This window comes from Rutidosis leptorrhynchoides, chromosome 9, assembly GCF_046630445.1.
Source record: "Rutidosis leptorrhynchoides isolate AG116_Rl617_1_P2 chromosome 9, CSIRO_AGI_Rlap_v1, whole genome shotgun sequence".
Lineage (NCBI taxonomy): Eukaryota > Viridiplantae > Streptophyta > Magnoliopsida > Asterales > Asteraceae > Rutidosis > Rutidosis leptorrhynchoides.
This window is the reverse complement of record NC_092341.1, coordinates 255,324,887-255,343,884: the sequence shown is the minus strand read 5'-3', so window position 1 is coordinate 255,343,884 and position 18,998 is coordinate 255,324,887. Positions and strand designations below refer to the sequence as shown.

At 35.3% G+C, this 18,998-nt stretch overlaps 1 pseudogene; it reads right to left on the bottom strand.

The window, feature by feature from the left end:
- Positions 1 to 15,677: 15,677 nt before the first annotated feature.
- Positions 15,678 to 18,797, bottom strand: LOC139865864 (receptor-like protein kinase FERONIA; annotated as a pseudogene).
- Positions 18,798 to 18,998: the final 201 nt, after the last annotated feature.

The following is an 18,998-nucleotide window of genomic DNA, read 5'->3' as shown; positions in this document are numbered from 1 at the left end:
CCCTTTATAATAATAATATTACTTATATATATTTGTATTTTTATAAATTAAAACTAATATAGCGTTAATCTTTGTTTAAAAGATTCCCTGTGGAACGAACCGGACTTACTAAAAACTACACTACTGTACGATTAGGTACACTGCCTATAAGTGTTGTAGCAAGGTTTAGTTATATCCGTTCTATAAATAAATAAATATCTTGTGTAAAATTGTATCATATTTAATAGTTTTTCCTAGTAAAATATAAGCTATTTCATATACACCTCTACGCACATCAAGTATTTTTGGCGCCGCTGCCGGGGAACTTAAACGCCGAAAGCGCAACGCTAATGATATAAAAAAAATAATAATAATATAATTTTGTAAAAGTTTTTATTAAGTCTTTCAAGTAAAAATATAAGTTTTTAAAAAAAAAAATATAAAGATATAAAAATACAAAAAGAGTTTGTTAAAAAAATATATAAAGTTCAAAAAAAAAAGTATTTTTTACTTTTGAGTTTAAAAATAAGTATTTTATTGTTTTATAAAAATATTTAGTTATATTTATATTTTATATATATTTGATTAAACAGAAAAACATAATAAAAATATTAAAAAAAAACTGAACATGTAAAAAATCGATCCCTTTTATAGCTGAAATTGAACCCTCCGCGACTCGCGGAGGTTTTGAACTGGGACTATCCGCACTCGCGGAGGTCTTCTGACAGGCCACAGTCAACCCTAAAACAGCATTAATTACAGAGTATATATTATTATTATTAATTAAACCCTAATTAGGGTATTATTATTATTATATAATTTAGTTTTTATTATTATTTTGTATTATTTAGTTTAAATAGTTTAAATAATTTATAAAATTAATAGTTTTATAAAATAAATAATATAAAAATAATATTTTTATAAAAATTGTAATTTTTACAACTTTTAGTTTATTTTTATATTTTGTATCTTTTTAATTGTTTTAGCGTAATATTTGTATTTTTCGCTCGTATTTAGTTTTAAATCATAGTTTTTGCCATAGTTATTTTTATTTCTGGATTTTTAGGCTTTGCCGTAAAATCCCTTAAGTGCTTTTTCTTTAGACTAAGATTTAGATGCTTTAGAATTTTGCGACGCCGTTTTTAATTTGTAGTTCCTTTTTAAGTTATTACCATTTGGGATATAGTATTTCTTTTAAGCTTTAATATTTTTAGACACAACTTTTAATTTTTAAGTTTTTAGTTCCTTTTTAAGTTTCGACGCGCTACTTTCTTATTTTTATTTTTCGACGCCTTTTACCTATGTATCAATTATCACTCCAATTAGTAATCTCAATTTGCAATTTTAATTTTAAGTTAGTGATAATAATAAGGTTGGGTTAGTCGAGTGTTTTAAAAGTTTTATAAGTCACTCTTTTTCTTTCTTATTTCTCCAATTTTAATACCGACGCGCTCTTTTTCTTTCTTATTTCTCCAATTTTAATACCGACGCGCTCTTTTTCTTTCTTATTTCTCGACATTCTAGTTTTAAGACTTAGATTTTATTTTCTACTTCTTCTCTAAATTTCTTTAAATTACGAAAAATTATTTTAAGCGGTTAAATTGATAGACATCAAAATTTTCTGGTTCGTAGTAATAGTTGGATTTGTACGTGGACCGGGTTATTGGAGCCAAACAGTACTCAATTATATTGAGACCAAACGAATCCTGCCCCTCTGCTGCATCTTTTGGCTATTCGAAACGTGGGTAAAATCAGAAAAGTCTATTAATTGGATAACTTATATAATTTTTCTTTCTTTTTAAAAACTAATAGGATATTCAGTGAATGCACCGAGCAAAACGTTCACCACCTTTTGTACGTTCACCACCTGTAACTCGATCAAGATATCTAGCAAATATTGTCGCCGTTGATTTTTCTTTAGAATCGTCATCCAGTCGACCAAGTACTCCAATTCAAATTTCCGATAATCCATTTTTTGAACCCGACCTCACAATTGAGAATCCGGAGAATATTCAGGGACGATTCATAGATCCTGAACCATTAATTTTTCCTCCGGAACCACCAATCATTCAAACAGAGATTGTTGAGGAACGAACCATTAAATCAGAATCCTCTAGTGATTCAGATTCAACAAATTCAATTATGGAGAATCTGGAACCTCTAAGTATGGAAGACCGAATGCGAGCTAAACGCACTGGTTAAGGTCACGCAATTACTCATCCAGACATTAATGCGCCAGATTATGAAATCAAAGGACAAATCCTACACATGGTAACTAATCAATGCCAATTTAGTGGTGCGCCGAAGGAAGATCCAAATGAACATCTTCGTACCTTTAATAGGATCTGTACACTATTTAACATCCGAGAAGTGGAGGATGAACATATATATCTCATGTTATTTCCCTGGACTTTAAAGGGAGAAGCCAAAGATTGGTTGGAATCGTTACCTGAAGGGGCGATTGATACATGGGACGTTTTAGTTGAAAAATTTCTTAAACAATTCTTTCCGGCATCTAAAGCCGTAAGACTTCAAGGAGAAATTGTTACATTCACACAGAAACCAAATGAAACTCTATATGAGGCGTGAACCAGATTTGGAAAGTTATTGAGAGGATGTCCGCAACATGGTTTAGACACCTGTCAAATAGTACAAATATTCTACCAAGGATGCGACATCACTACAAGGAAAGACATCGATATAGCAGCTGGTGGTTCCATTACGAAGAAAACCGAAACTGACGCTTATAAGATTATTGATAACAATACTTCCCACTCACATGAGTGGCATCAAGAAAAAGATATCGTTAGATCATCTAAAGCAGCTAGAGCCGATTCTAGCCATGACTTAGATTCCATTTCAGCAAACATAGATGCTGTCGAGAGACGAATGGAAAAGATGACTAAGGATATTCACTCAATACGAATTAGTTGTGAGCAGTGTGGAGGACCACATTTGACAAAAGATTGTCTCAGTATTGAATTAACAATGGAACAAAGAGAGAATGTTTCATATCTAAACCAAAGGCCTGGAAATAATTATCAGAATAATTATCAATCGCCAAGACCGATTTACAATCAAAACCAGAATTATAATCGCAATGTTCCATACAACAACCAACAAGGTCCTAGTAATCAACAAGTATCCAATAATACTTACAATCAGCAAAGACCTAATTTTCAAAACAAACCACCACAAACCGATGATAAAAAAGCCGAATTTAGAAGATATGATGACGAAGCTAGTTGAATCTCAAACTCAGTTTTTCACATCTCAGAAACAAACCAATGAACAAAATGCTCAAGCATTTAGAAATCAACAAGCTTCTATTCAAAATCTGGAACAAGAAGTAAGTAACCTAGCAAGGTTATTAGGTGAAAGAAAACCGGGAAGTCTACCTAGTGATACAAATGCTAACCCCCGGAATGAAACAGCTAAAGCTATTACCACAAGAAGTGGTACAACACTTAAACCACCTGAAATACCTGTAATTTCTGATGAAGCTATTCCTACTCCACAAGAACCACAACCTGAACAAGATAAGGAAAAAGAACCGGTAGTTGAAAAGGTTAATGAAGATAACACAGTTAAAGCTAAACCTTATGTTAAACCATACCAACCACCACTTCCTTACCCGAGTAAAATGAGAAAAGAGAGACTTGAAGCCGAGCAATCCAAATTCTTGGATATGTTTAAACAAATAAATGTAAATCTTCCTTTCATTGATGTGATTTCATGAATGCCTATATATGCTAAATTTCTGAAAGATCTAATCACAAATAGAAAGAAAATGGAAGAACTCTCGGCTGTTACTATGAATGCTAATTGTTCTGCAGTACTGTTGTATAAGATACCAGAAAAATTATCTGATCCAGGAAGTTTCACAATTCCATGTTTTCTGGGTAGTCTTAGTTCAATAGAAGCATTGGCAGACTTAGGTGCTAGTATAAATTTAATGCCGTATTCACTATACACTAAACTAGACCTTGGAGAATTGAAACCAACAAGAATAAGCATACAACTAGCCGATAGATCAGTAAAATATCCTAGAGGGATAATGGAGAACATGCTAGTTAAAGTTGGTACTTTAGTATTTCCAGTAGATTTTGTTGTTCTGGACATGGAAGAAGATTCTCAAGTTCCTCTCATATTAGGAAGACCATTCTTAAACACGGCTAAAGCAATGATAGACGTGTTCGGTAAGAAACTGACCCTAAGTATAGAGGAAGAGAGTGTTACCTTTTCAGTTGATAGAGCAATACAACAACCGCAATCTGCAGATGATACATGCTATTATATTCAAACTATAGAATCACATGCAGAATTGTTAGAAGAATTTCCAGAATTACAAGGAACAGGAGAATGTTCTTTATGAGAAGGTACTGAACCAATTGATGAAACTGAAATGTTAGCTACACTTATGGCTAATGGATATGAACCAACAACAAAAGAAATTCAAATGTTAAAAGAAGAAGACAGATATCGATATAAATCATCGATAGAATAACCACCGACATTAGAGTTAAAGCCACTTCCAAACCATTTGGAATACGCTTATTTACATGGTGAATCTGAATTACCTATAATAATATCGTCTTCTCTTACTGAAAATGAAAAATCTCAACTCATTTCTGTGTTAAAAGCTCATAAACTAGCTATTGCATGGAAGATTCAGGACATTAAAGGAATAAGTCCTTCGTATTGCACACATAAAATTCTTATGGAAGAAGGTCATAAAACGTATGTGCAACGTCAACGAAGACTAAATCCTAATATGCAAGATGTTGTTAAGAAAGAAATTATTAAACTGCTTGATGCAGGTTTAATTTATCCAATTTCTGATAGTCCATGGGTAAGCGCAGTTCAATGCGTGCCTAAGAAGGGTGGCATGACTGTCATCACAAATGAGAAAAATGAGCTTATTCCTACTAGGACTGTAACAGGATGGCGTGTATGTATTGATTATAGAAAATTAAATGACGCCACCAGAAAAGATCACTTTCCCTTACCTTTTATTGATCAAATGTTGAAAAGATTAGCCGAAAATAGTTACTATTGTTTTCTTGATAGTTTTTTCGGATATTTTCAAATTCCAATAGCACCCGAGGACCAAGAAAAAACCACGTTCACGTGCCCTTATGGTACTTTTGCTTACAAACGCATGCCATTTGGACTTTGCAACGCCCCTGCAACCTTTCAAAGGTGCATGATGGCGATTTTTCACGACATGATAGAAGAATGCATGGAAGTTTTCATGGATGACTTTTCAGTCTTCGGTGATACTGTTGAATCATGTCTAGTTAATCTTGAACGAATGCTTATTAGATGCGAACAATCAAATCTAGTACTTAATTGGGAGAAATGCCATTTCATTGTTAAAGAAGGCATCGTTCTTGGTCATCAAATCTCAAAGGAAGGAATTGAAGTGGATAGAGCTAAAGTAGATGTAATTGCTAAACTTCCACATCCCACCAATGTTAGAGGAGTTAGGAGTTTTCTAGGGCATGCCGGTTTTTACCGACGTTTTATAAAAGATTTTTCTAAAATTGCCACTCCTATGAATAAACTCCTAGAAAAGGATGCTCCATTCATCTTTTTAGATGAATGTATCAAATCTTTTAATATTCTTAAAGAAAAACTCACTAATGCGCCCATCATGATAACTCCAAATTGGAATCTACCATTTGAACTTATGTGCGATGCAAGTGATTTTGCAATGGGAGCCGTTTTAGGACAAAGGATTGAAAAACGATTTCAACCTATATATTATGCTAGTAAGAGGCTACAAGGAGCACAAACAAATTACACAACTACTGAAAAAGAACTCCTTGCTATTGTCTTTGCTTTTGACAAATTTCGTTCATATCTCGTTCTAGCTAAAACGGTGGTCTATACCGACCATTCTGCTCTTAGATACCTATTTTCGAAACAAGATGCTAAACCAAGATTAATCCGTTGGATCTTACTCTTACAAGAGTTTGATATTGAAATCCGAGATAAAAGAGGAGCAGAAAATCTCGCTGCTGATCATCTTTCTCGTCTTGAAAATCTCGAATTAGAAGTTCTAAATGAATCGGCCATACAAGACAACTTTTCTGATGAATATCTATTGAAGATAGATTATAATGAAATTCCATGGTTTGTAGACTATGCAAACTACTTAGTATGTGGATTCCTTGAAAAAGGATTATCGTACCAAAAACGAAAGAAATTCTTCAGTGATATAAAACACTATTTCTGGGAAGATCCACATTTGTTTAAAAGTTTTCCCGATGGAATAATACGCCGATGTGTATTCGGAGATGAAGCTAGTAAAATTTTAAACCATTGTCACACAGGACCAACAGGAGGGCATTATGGGCCTCAACTCACAGCAAGAAAAGTTTATGATGCTGGATTCTATTGGCCTACAATTTACAAAGACGCACACCTTCTTTGTAAATCCTGTGATGCTTGTCAAAGGGCCGGAAAAATAAGTCAACGTGATGAAATGCCACAAAATGTCATTCAAGTATGTGAAGTATTTGACATTTGGGGTATTGACTTTATGGGTCCATTTCCAAAATCTCATAATAATCTATATATTCTCGTAGCCATGGATTATGTATCTAAATGGGCGGAAGCACAAGCTCTCCCAACTAACGATGCACGAGTTGTAGTTAACCTTTTAAAACGTCTTTTTGCAAGGTTTGGAACATCGAAAGCTTTAATAAGTGATCGGGGTACTCATTTCTGTAATAATCAACTTGAGAAAGTTCTCAAAAGATATGGAGTAACTCATAAAATCTCCACTGCTTATCATCCACAGACAAGTGGACAAGTTGAAAATACCAACCGAGCTTTAAAACGTATTCTAGAGAAAACCGTAGGATCCAATTCGAAGGAATGGTCCATTAAATTGGAGGATGCACTCTGGGCTTTTAGAACAGCCTACAAAAATCCAATTGGAACCACACCTTTTAAACTCGTTTACGGAAAAGCATGTCATCTTCCAGTAGAAATTGAACACAAAGCATTTTGGGCTTTGAAGACATGTAATCTTGATTTACATGAAGCCGGACGTCTACGATTAAGTCAACTAAACGAATTAGAAGAATTAAGACAAGAAGCATACGAAAATTCGTTAATCTATAAAGAAAGAATGAAGAAATGGCATGATAAAAGAATCAGAAGTTCAAAAGAATTTAAAGAAGGAGACAGAGTTCTTCTTTTCAATTCACGATTCAAGCTATTTCCTGAAAAATTGAAATCAAGATGGTCTGAACCATTCATAGTCAAAAGAGTTTTTCCATACGGAACAGTAGAATTAATAAATTCAAATGGGATTGAATTTAAGGTTAATGGTCACAGAGTTAAGCATTACATAGATAGTCCAATGGAAGTTGACAACAAAGTTAATCACAATTTCGACACCACAGCTAACTAAGTGTGGGGAGAATCAAGTCTTTAAAGGATAATATGTATTTTTGTTAAAGTTAGATTTTCTGTTTTCGTATAGTTCTCGAAAATAGAACCCGAATGGTCTTTCCCTAGCAGACCCTAAAGAACTAGTCTTCTCCCCCCATTCAGAATTTTTATTTTTTTTAGGTTTTTCGAAATGAAGACTTCATGTGATTTAAACCATGGTCTAATGCTACACGCTTTGATCACTAAACGTAATAATGACACACTTCTAAGTGAACTGGTATCAGTAATCAGAGAAAAATTGGACGGAGTAAGAAAAGAATCCAGATGCGAAAATAATAAGTTACAATTTGGTAAAGGAAAATCAAAATCCGCAGCGAAAAGAAGAGCACGACACCTTGAAAGATGTCACAAATGCGGAAAATGGTCACACGAAGGTAAATGTTCAAATAATCAAACCTATTCAAACACCGAATTTGCTACTTTATGCAGAGACGGACCGTTCATATGTTTAGAAGAAAAAACATTAAATGCTCGAGGTTACGCCTATGTAGCCATGGAAAATCAATTAGTCCGACTATCTTATGAGTGGGCTAGAGCATATCACTAAGAATACTATCTCACAGGTAAGTTTGTACAGTTTTTATTTTTATTTTTATTTTTAACCTTTTGATAATAAGCGCTAATTTGTTCGCTATAAAGTATTAAATTGATATTCGATAAAATTAGGTCTTGCGACCGAAATTATTGATATCATACAAAAATTTATTACGTCACTGCGAAATTTAACGTTTATTCTTAAGGTATAAATATCTTTAATCAATCAACCCAAAATATTTCAAAAATTCGTCATGAGTTAAATTAGGTCGTTGAACCGAAATTACTTTACCAAAAAGAGGGGCGTATATTTTTGATAATATTTGATTGATTAAAGTGAGATAAAAGACCAAAAAGATTTTCAATTTTATTTTTACCATGTTTTTAAAATTAATATATAAATATTAAATTAATATTGTAAACTTCTTTAAAATTGTAAATATTTAAAAAATTAATATTTTTAATATAAGTTTGTATGTACAAAAAAAAAATATAATTTAAGTTTGGTGTGAATTTTTAATATGAATTTTTAATTTTATGCATTTTAAATTTAAGTTTGGTGTGAATTTAAAAACAAAAATTTACTTTATTTCGCTAAGTTAAAAATATGATTTTTAAAATTCGTCGTAAGTTGAAGACTAGGTCTTTGAACCGAAATTGCTTTACCCGAGGGAGGGACGAGAACTTTTATTATCATTATTTTTAATCTTATTGAATTAAAGTATGCCAAAAACATTAAAAAACTCAAAAATCTTTGCTTTTAAAACCGCGCTTTAAATTGATAAATTTTAAATTTTTGTCGAGGGACGGACTAGGACATTGTTCCGAAACACCCTCATCCTAAAAAGAAACAAAATTTTAAATTTAATTAATTATATGTTCTAAAAGTGTAAGGTTTTATAAAAAAAAAAAATGAAAAACAAATGTGATGTAACAACAAGACGGAATGAACAAATGATGTGCACCATTTATCATTCAGCAAACAAACGCCAATATGTTTGGAAACTTTGGTAAAATTTAATCATTTTTCTACGCTAATCACCCTCAATAATTTAAATTGTTACTGATTTATTGCAAATGAGGGCATTGCAAGATCTTAAGTGTGGGAAGGGGTTAAATTCTTTCGGATTTTTAAAAATTTTAACTTATACACTTGGTTACCATTAAAAATACTAGTAACGCAGTAGTTGTATTAGAATCTAGTGCTCTCTGATAATAAAGAATAGCCCTAGTCTTATATACTGACTACCCAATTCTAGTAAAAAAATTTAAAATTTTCAATTAAATGAATTCAAAATCATGTTTATACATATTTATGAACGATAAAACTAGGTGTTAACACCGAAATTATTGTTACCTCGGAAAGGACATAAATTGATAAACAAACCAAAATGTTAGAATTCATTTAAAATGGAATAGAGGACAATAAAAAGGCAAATAAAAGAAAATAAAAGCCAAGTGTGGGAAAATTTACCAAGTTATCTTAAACATATGTCACATATTTCTGTAACAAATAATTGAAGATACTTTTGCTTTGGACTAAACTAAACAGTTTTACCCGATTTACTGAAAGAAAGATGGATCTACACGATGAATCAATTCCATCATTAAAATGAAGTAAAGTCTTCCGAAAAAGAAACGCGCTTCTTGATTTAGGTCATGAAGTTGTCGTCCAGACCAGCTGTAGGATTGACGAAAAATCTAGAAAAGTCATCTCTAAAATCAGCAGGAAATCCACGGACCTCAAGATCAAATAGGGTCGCCAAGTGGTCAGACTTATCCTAACCATGAGAGGATCTGTCTCGTAAAATAGGGAGGACGTCGTGCAAATTAGCTGGATAAAACTAATGAATCAGATCCCCAGAAAGGATTATCTCCTTAAAGATCAAAAATCAGCTTTTAAGCCTGATATTACTCAATCCTTGAGATTGACCTTAAAGATTGAGAATTACAAACTCATGGAATTCAATGATATCTAAACTCGAGCTTGAACGAGAAAATATTTTGATAAAAAATTAAAACCGATTTGTTTTCTGAAAACCCATATTCAATGCGTTCATTACCATTGAACGTAAAATCCTAGGAATTCACCTGGAATTCATTAGGTCACCTGAACCAAATCGGTTGTCAACCTTAAGAACGGTGGTTGCATAGCATGGTCAAAGACAGGACCTTGTGCCAAGATCGAAAAATTATAAGGGTGAGCTTTACTATTGCACCTACAAAGGATAGTAATTGTGTCCGACACGTTATAAACCATAATTAAAAGCATGTCAGGGGACATTGCCTTAACAGTTGCTTGTTCAACGCTTTCCTTTACAACCGGACGGTAGTTTACCGAAAAGGTAATATACGGAACAAGTATACTGGACGTGTTGCTTTTCCAATACAAGGTTAGCAAGTGGGTGACACAAAACCGCAAGTTTTGAGCTAAAATTTTCAAATCTGAAACTCACCAAACCCACAAAAAGAATTTGCAAACACTGGTGAAGGGTTATTCTGGAAAACTTATCTAGGATAAAAACTAGATTTAATTTTCAAAAGATCAAATGTTTTCATAAAGATCCAATTTCCTAACGGGTCTAAATTTTTATAGTCATGTGGGACTGTAAACTATAACGTTACTACCATTGTTCATACCGCCGTATAGAAATCACTGATGTACAAAGTGTGAAGAATAAATAAGTGATTCTAGTATATTTCAAGACTATATTGCTTGAGGACAAGCAACGCTCAAGTGTGGGAATATTTGATAATGTTAAAAACGAACATATATTTCATAGCATTATCCCTCAAGAAAGACAAGCTTTTAGTTGCAGTTGTCCTATTTACAAGTAATATTTGTTTAAATAATAAAAGGTGAAGACAAAAGACAGATTCGACGAATTGAAGACGCAAACAACCAAAAAGCTCAAAAGTACAAAATACAATCAAAGTGGTTCCAATTATTGATAAGAAACGTCTCAAAATTACAAGAGTACAAGACGCAAAACGCAAAGTACAAGATATTAAATTATACGAAAGGACGTTCGAAAATCCGGAACCGGGACCAGAGTCAACTCTCAACACTCGACGCAACGGACTAAAAATTACAAGTCAACTATGCACATGTATATAATATAATATATAATTAATTCTTAAAATTAATATATATATTATATTATATTATAAAACCGTCGGCAAGCTAGGAGCCAAACTTGTGTGAGCTGGAATCCACAGCTCTGTACTCGCGGAGCTTTGAAGACCAAAAAGGCCGCACTCGCAGAGCCCAAAAAGTCAGAAATCCACCTTTAAAAGGCCGAGCATTCGGCCGAATTTTACACACCTTTTTCTCTTCATTCATCAACGTATATGTATATATATTTATATTATAATTTTAATTTTAATTTCTAATAATAAGGGTATGTTAGCGAATATTGTAAGGGTGTAAGTCGAAATTCTGTCCGTGTAACGCTACGCTATTTTTAATCATTGTAAGTTATGTTCAACCTTTTTAATTTAATGTCTCGTAGCTAAGTTATTATTATGCTTATTTAAAACGAAGTAATCATGATGTTGGGCTAATTACTAAAATTGGGTAATTGGGCTTTGTACCATAATTGGGGTTTGGACAAAAGAACGACACTTGTGGAAATTAGACTATGGGCTATTAATGGGCTTTATATTTGTTTAACTAAATGATAGTTTGTTAATTTTAATATAAAGATTTACAATTGGACGTCCCTATAAATAACCATATACACTCAATCGGACACGATGGGCGGGATATTTATATGTACGAATAATCGTTCATTTAACACGGGAATGGATTAATAGTCTATGGAATTATTAAAACAGGGGTGAAATTATGTACAAGGACACTTGGCATAATTAATAACAAAGTATTAAAACCTTGGGTTACACGCAGTCGATATCCTGGTGTAATTATTAAACAAAGTATTAAGACCTTGTTACAGTTTAAGTCCCCAATTAGTTGGAATATTTGACTTCGGGTATAAGGATAATTTGACGCACTTTATATTTATGACTGATGGACTGTTATGGACAAAAACCAGACGGACATATTAAATAATCCAGGACAAAGGACAATTAACCCATGGGCATAAAACTAAAAATCAACACGTCAAACATCATGATTACGGAAGTTTAAATAAGCATAATTTCTTTATTTTCATATTTAATTGCACTTTTAATTATCGTACTTTTTAATTATCGCAATTTTATTTCATCGCACTTTTATTTATTGCAATTTCATTATCGTTATTTACTTTACGCTTTAAATTAAGTCTTTTATTTATTTAATATTTTACATTAGGTTTTAACTGCGACTAAAGTTTTAAAATCGACAAACCGGTCATTAAACGGTAAAAAACCCCCCTTTATAATAATAATATTACTTATATATATTTGTATTTTTATAAATTAAAACTAATATAGCGTTAAGCTTTGTTTAAAAGATTCCCTGTGGAACGAACCGGACTTACTAAAAACTACACTACTGTACGATTAGGTACACTGCCTATAAGTGTTGTAGCAAGGTTTAGTTATATCCGTTCTATAAATAAATAAATATCTTGTGTAAAATTGTATCATATTTAATAGTTTTTCCTAGTAAAATATAAGCTATTTTATATACACCTCTACGCACATCAATAATCATAACATTCTTTAAGTGCTTCAGCATAAGTTGTTGGCACCGTATGGCGCAAACGCTTGACCAACGTTGGGTGCCGCTCTGAGTTTATACCATGTATGAGTCCGGAAATCTGTTGCTCTGGCTTGAGATCCGGTATACGCAGACACTCATTAGTATATCTTGTGAGAAATTCACCCAAAGATTCCTTGGATTTCTGCACAATATCATGACATTCGATATGAGTGTGTTTGCATGGCCTCTGATTCTGATATTGCAGCAAGAACATCGTCCGCAGATCCATGAACCCGGATATGCTACCTGATGGGAGTTTATTAAACCATTCGCGAGCAATGGCCTGCGGCGTCATGGGAAATATCTGACATGCAACCGGATCCACCCAGCCTTGGGTGCGCATTGCGCCTTCGAAACGCTGCAGGAAGTCATCCAGATCAGTTAAACCATTATAAGTACCCAGTGTATGGGGTATCTTTGGCGTTGATGGAAACGGATATGTAGTTATATGCGGATGAAACTTATCAAAAGTAGTTGGTAGCTCAAAAGGTGGTTTAACAGGGTCACCTTTGAGCCCTGCGAAGAAACGCTTCATCATATCCTGAACAAAATCAGGTTGCGAAAATAGGTTGATCATGTCAGGAGGTGCCGCCTGCATAAATTGGCTTGCGAGATTCGCCTGCCCCTGAATATTTTGCCATGGTTGCCCCGGCATTTGCGGATATAACCAAGGCTGATGCGTTGGAAAAGAAGGCAGGCTTGCCGGCGCATAATACACGGGTAGCTGAAAAGGTGCCGAAACCTGTGGCGCAGATGCCTGCGAGACCTGAGGATATGCCGTTATAAGTCCAACCGTATGCGCAGTGCTTTGCTGTTCTGCGGTTATCGGCGTCCAATGAGAATTAGCATCTGGAATGACACCGAACCCCCAACTATTAAGTAATGCCTGCGCATCCGCAGGAGTCAAAAACTGCGAAATTGGACGCGGTGGTTGCTAAGGTTGCAACGGTGTAAACGATGAATTCTGCTGAAAACTCTGTGTCTGCAGAGGGATTGAAACCGTGGTACTATAAATAGGTACCTGGCCGCAGCATACCACATGCGGGCCTACTGTTTCACCGCTAGTGGCTACCAAGATGACCCTTGGATCCACCGAGGAAAAATCCAACCGCGTGGTTGTAACTGGCGAGTTTGCCCTTGGCGGTGTAATCTCATCTGGATATATCGGCTTATACCTCTGAAAAGGCTCGCCGGATACAGGTGGAGGATATGGCGCATATCCCGCCCCCGTAGTGATAACTTGCGTCTGCTGATTACCAGACGGCGTGCTTTGATTATCTGTTTGAGTACGCTCCGATGAGTCCCCGAAAGTCATGATACTGTTAAAGAAAAAATTCAGAAAATTTGTGAATAATAAGCCTTATAATTCAAAACTTTAAAAACAATTAAACACGTCTTGAATTAGTTCGACTCTCAATGAAAGCACCACTTGATCATGCATATTTTTACCACAGGGTTAATATGCCTGTTCAATGCGTAAAGGGGGGTTTAAGGATCTTAGAACAAGGCTCTCCGGTCCGGCTACCGTGGATAACCCTGGCCGACATGATGATGTCGGCGGGGTGGCCAAGTGATTAAGTCCACTTTCGATAGCGGTCACTGATCAGAAGGCCCCCAAATAAGGTTGTAGGTGCTAGTTTAATAAAGAACTAACCTGTTAACCTTGAGAGATGATGCTGATTACGTAAGATGAGTAGCAGATAATGGTTACGTAACGTGGTGATCCTAGAATGATAATTAGGGTTAGTATATATAGGCAAACCCTAATTCTAGAACCGTCTAAGATAATGATAATCTCGTCCATAACTAACTCTCCCGAATCACGGATATAATTATGAAAAAGATATTGACTTGATGACCAAGTAACTGCCGTACCGGGAACAAAGGCATTCGATACATAACCGCATGCCGCATGCCGCATACAAGGTACACGCATTCGCATGCTATCGAGTGCCCGCATACGGATGGAATGCGCATGCGGGTTGCGGTATCATTAGGAATCAACAAAGGTGAATAATGAGCCACCGTTTCCAAGAGCAACAAAGGCTTTAGCCACCAAAACCACCTCTCCAAAATGGTTGCCGATCAAATTTACATTTACCCCCAAAATATTTTTAGTCTCAAGATGACTACATGTGAAAGACATTCATGCACGTTTCTTAAACTTTTTTGTATGTACATTTTGAAAAGTTACCGTAAATTTCTCTTGAATATCTTTTTAATCGGTTATACGGTTACTAGATATTATTCATAGATATAATGATTTAAAAAAGGATTTTTCTAAGTTAGCCTTAAGATTATGCTTATAAATTTTTTTTTTTTTATTTTTTTTTATTTTTTATGCATTGATATGGTAAACATAAGCTAGTGGCTTATTTATTTAGGGAAAAAAATCTATTAAAAATGTATAAGTCGGTGGTAATACATATCCTAAAATCTTAAGTATAGTAGTATATCACGTTGATGCTCTACTATTGGCTTGTGAAACTTATAGTTTCATTCACTTTTCAAAGGCTATTAAAATATTTTAATTTAATCTAAAAGATTTATGTTTAAAACTGTAGCAGTATGATCCAACCGGCAAAAGTTTTGGTGACCTTCTAACAAATTCTACCGGCAACGCTTGTATATTAAAGGTACGTAATCGATTCATCCAATTTAAATACTCTGTTATTCATTGAATTAGTATATAGTTTTACATTTTGGCTTCATACATCTTTGTGTTTTGTATACTGAAGTTATTTTGGGGATTGTAATGTCACATGATTATCTTTGCATTTTGAATGTGTATGCACTCTAGGTGTTCGATGTTTTGTGTCACAGAATTGGTGCTTCAAGATGAGTTACTGGTGTCACAGTTTGATCTTATTAATCATTAGTAAAGCACCTAAGAGATTAACTTATTACTATTGTTCTTACATGCTAAGTGTGTATTCTAACCAACAACAACAACAACAATACCCAATCCCACGAGTGTAGGGTATGGGGGAGGTGGAGTGTAGACAATCATTCCTCGAACCCTAGATTAGAGGGAAGTCACTACTCCACCCGCGGGTATAGAACCCACGACTAGATAAGATCGTCCCACCCTCTACTCGAGAGCCAAGAGATTGCTTCCTGAGAGACCTCCGGCCAGGAAAGTTCAATAAAACGAGAAAGTGCGGGCATACGTACATGTAAGCGTTATGTGCGTCTAGGAAGATGAAACCATATGAAGAAGCCAAATAGAATAATCGAAACTTATTAGTCTGTTGAATATGTAGCCTTAAATCTTGGTAGTTCTTTCATCTAATAATCAAATCTCGCGGTACTAAATGCCACAACTAATCACGACCGTTTCCGACCATTTCCCTGACCACCCATACAAAAGACCCTGGTGAGGTTTGAACGTAAGACCTCTTGGGAGAATATCAGGACTCCAACCACTAAGCCATCTTAGTATGTTTGTTAAGTAGCTCTAAAAACCTTTAAAGACCATTCTAGTCCGGTTGCACCTTTTTGCTATTTAATTTTGTTCATTCTATTTGTAATTTGTGATATTAAAAATCAATTTGTACATGAACCGAATCATCCAAATGACATCATAGTCCAATCACCATACTACAAAAAATTAAACCATGACTGTGATCTGGGTAGCTGTAAGAATCCAAACTCATAGCTGCACGTGTCAGCCAACGACATACCATGTCTTATCGCTACTTCAGTTGAACCCAAAAACGAATATTCGTTTGTTGTGGTTGGTTCTTCTACCATTAGAAATGGACGTTTATGATCTTCAAATACGGCCATATCGACCACACAACCCCTTTTCTCAGCGTCTTCTTGTAACTCCAATGCAAACTCTAATCCCCAAACTACATCGCCCATAGTTGGACGTTCACTTCTATCATTTTTCAAACAATTATACGCCACCTCAACGAATTTCATCAAACACTTGGGTGCAATCTTGTCGTTTAGGTTCGGATCAATCATCTCATGCAAGAACCCCTTTCGATAATGAAACTTTCCCCATTCCGCCAAATTTTCTTGTTGATACGGCACGTCTCTATCTTTAATCACAGCAGGTCTTGTACATAACACTTCAAACAAAACGACCCCAAACGAGTACACATCAGATTTCTCTGTTATTTCCCCTGTTCTGAAATATTCAGGATCCAAATACCCGAAAGTACCCTTCACCATATTCGTAACATGGTTTTCTCCTTTGTCCTTCGGTCCTAACTTTGACAAACCGAAATCTGACACCTTAGCATCCCAATTTTCATCCAACAAGATATTTGTCGACTTAACATCCCGATGAATTATAACACGGTTCGCACTCGTATGAAGATATTGCAACCCTTTGGCTGCACCAATGCAAATACGGAGACGTTTTCGCCATGACAAAGGCGGGTTTTTATTATTATAGAGATGTTCTTGTAGAGTCCCGTTCGCCATGTAATCGTACACTAGTATCATCTCGCCCTTATCGTCACAATATCCAATTAGCGACACTAGATGATCATGATGAAGTTTCGATAGGAACCCGATTTCGGTTAGAAATTCTCGAGGACCTTGTTTGGATGACGTGTCAAGTCGTTTGATTGCAACCGTTTTCTTAAGGTTGTCAATTTTACCTATATACACTTTACCATATCCTCCTTTGCCAATAACACAATTATCGTCAAACTTAAATGTAGCAACTCTCACTTCCTTAAGTGAAAAACGACGACAACGGTCTTTAGCTCCTCCAAACCTTTCGACATTTCTTCGCCTGAAAACCGCAAGGACTAAAAGTGACAACAAGACTAACGCTCCGCCAATACCTCCGATTATGGCGGCATATGGCGGAGTTTTTTTGCTTATAAGTGATTTTGGTTTTGACGGTGGAGCTGTCGGACCTAGTTCGGGGTTGGGACTAGATAAACTATCGTCCATGCTCAACTTGAAGGCTTCCAAACCATTCAAATAAGCATCTAAATACGCTCCCGATTCGCGATTAGGGTGCAAGGCAACCCACAAATCTTGCTTACTTTTGCTGCCATTCGGGTCGTTCATAAACACAATGTAGTCCTTGAAAACCGGATAACCGACACCTCGAGTCAAGTAGATAATATCAATTTCCTCATCAGCAGTTTGATTATTAATGAAAATCGTGAAAATCATCTGACCTTGTTTTGCGTATTCTGGTATAATGTTGCAAAAATGGAGTCTGAGCATGTAATAGAACCCGGAATCAACAGGAAGAATCCAAGTTAAATTGTAAAATTCAGACAGATTGCCCATACTCCTTTGTGTAGCATAAAGTAACTCAGGTGCAGTATAGTTTGGTGTTTCATTGGTGTACGTTATTGGCGTCATGTTAACGGGCGTTAACCCAAACGCTCCTCCATATATATAGTTATTATCTTGATCCCATGATCTGTACATACCAGTATCTTCGTTAACTGATATTTGTTTCCCGCCAACGTTTAGCCGATACATATTTTCGAGTGCTATGTTTTCGTCAATCACAGGTCCCGAATGTTGAGCAACATATTTCAAGTTACTATTTTGGTAGTACAAATTTTCTGGCATCGAAACTATTTCAATACCATTAATGAAAGCGTACGAGTTGTGCGAGGGTGTGAATGTAACATTTAGAATTCGGGTGTATTTTACGTAAATAATGAATTCTTTGACAATATGTGGTTGGAGGCGGTTAGGAAAGCGCTAAAGTTAGTTAAGAGAAAATAGCCATTAGATGATACCGAAAAGAAAGATTGGTTTGCGTTTTGACCGGAGTAAGTGGCGGGGTAGAAATATAAGCATACAAATTTGGGGCCCGGTGAGACCGGAAATGAGTAGGTGAACGATGAAGTATTAAAGATTCGAGCAGTGGAGTAAGGGACTTGAGGGACAGAAGGGTGTAGGAAATTGGGGGAAGATGAATATGAGGTTATGGTGATGTTAGAGGTCACAAATGGAGAATAGTTGTCTGGGTCCCACGTACGGTCAGCAACGGTGGTTGATGATGAACCACAGTCGATGAGGAAGTGATCGGTTGGTTTGTACGGTTGCGCGTGTGTGGTGGTTAACAAAAGAACCAAAGAAAAAAATGGGAATGTGAATAGCATGATGGTTGATGGTGTATTTTGCTTGTGTGTATAGGGAAAAAATATTATTAATGGTCTTTTATACATCAAAATGGTAATTACACACAAACAGTTAAGATTGGTTGGTTGGTTGACTTAAAAAGTCTTTCTGTTTGTGTCACTAGTCAATAATGGTTTGTAACATGTGGAGTAGGATTCCACGTAGGTGATATGCTTACAAGATATTTGTTGTATAC